This window comes from Labrus mixtus, chromosome 24 (assembly GCF_963584025.1).
Source record: "Labrus mixtus chromosome 24, fLabMix1.1, whole genome shotgun sequence".
Classification (NCBI taxonomy): domain Eukaryota; kingdom Metazoa; phylum Chordata; class Actinopteri; order Labriformes; family Labridae; genus Labrus; species Labrus mixtus.
Genome location: NC_083635.1, coordinates 12,927,225 through 12,928,632, shown reverse-complemented (window position 1 = coordinate 12,928,632; position 1,408 = coordinate 12,927,225).

Here is a 1,408-nt window from a genome sequence, read left to right as displayed (position 1 = left end):
ACAGTAAATGTTTGTCATTAGAGGTAGCTTGGATGTACTGCAGTGCTCAGCCAAATCACCAATAAGTCTCTAATTAGTTTCCTTGGAGCCACAAGTTCAAACACACAAGTGGTTCAAACAGTAATCCACAGGGTTTACTGGAAAATGCATCACACCGCGGTGAGAGTCGATTTCTTTTTTTTTTTATGTTTATGTGGAACAAGGTGTTCCAGACGACCATATCAGGTAAAAGAAATAAAATAAATAAACATGCATCGTTTTGGGGGATCCATCCACAGTTGCTAGGAAACTAATGAAAGTACAGCTTCTTTTTTTTATTAGAAACAAAATTGAATTTAACTGAAAAACCTCAGAAAATATTCATTTTAACACATAATGTCCCCGCTGATAAATGCGTCAGAGCGTGAGAGCACGTCAGACTAATTTCTGACTCGCAGCAAAATAAGAAACCCAAAAGCAGGCTGCTTTTTTTTTTGTTCAATTATTCTGCAGTTGGTGATTATAAAAAAAATGAAATGGGCTTCATTATTTAGAGTATAAAAGGAGGAGAGCATGAGGGAGATATACGCCTACATTCTGGCCAGTGTGCCGGCCGGTGTAAGCAAACAACAACAACAACAACAATCAAGAGGCTCTTCAGGAGTGGAATAAAATACAGGGCAGAAGAAGCATAGTTCGAGGTTAGAAGGCGGAGAGCCTGACATCATGGTTATTATCTTTACTCCAGGAAATATTCTACAAGTAGAGGCTCTGCTTCAAAGCGCTGGTTTTGTCTCTGAACAGTTTTAAACAGCACCCGTGATGCTGCAGTGTTATTTCTTATTTGGGGCGACTGTGGCTCAGTTGGTAGAGTCGGTCGTCTCTGAACTGGAATGTTAGGGGTTCGATCCCCGGCTCCTGCAGCCACATGTCCGATGTGTTCAAATAACTTAACCCCAAATTTCTCCCTCGGCTTCGTCTGCGTTTTCTTTACAACTCCAGAGTTGACAACAGGAGAGAGAGAGAGAGGGGAATGAATCCACAACCTGGACTTGAACCTTGGCCGTCTGCTTAGAGGCAACCTAACCGCTAGGCCATCTGCACCCTAATTAAACTGCATGAGCAGAGAGTTTTTACTCTGAAGCGATTTGTTGCACATTACCAAGTTTTAACCGAGGGATGGTAGCTGAGTAGGAGGTCGTCTTAAATCATCTTTGATTGGATGCACTCTATTTTAAATGCTTAAACCAGGAAGTAAAATACATCTTTGATATGTCTTAGTCATAGATAGGGACACAGATCTTGGAGGTGGTTTTTCTTTGCTTTTTCTGTATTTAAGGGAAGTTATGCAACCCAGCTGTGCGTTACTAACCCACTGCTTCAACCCCACAGAGTTCTTTTTAGTTCCCACTGCCGGCATAAATAAAGC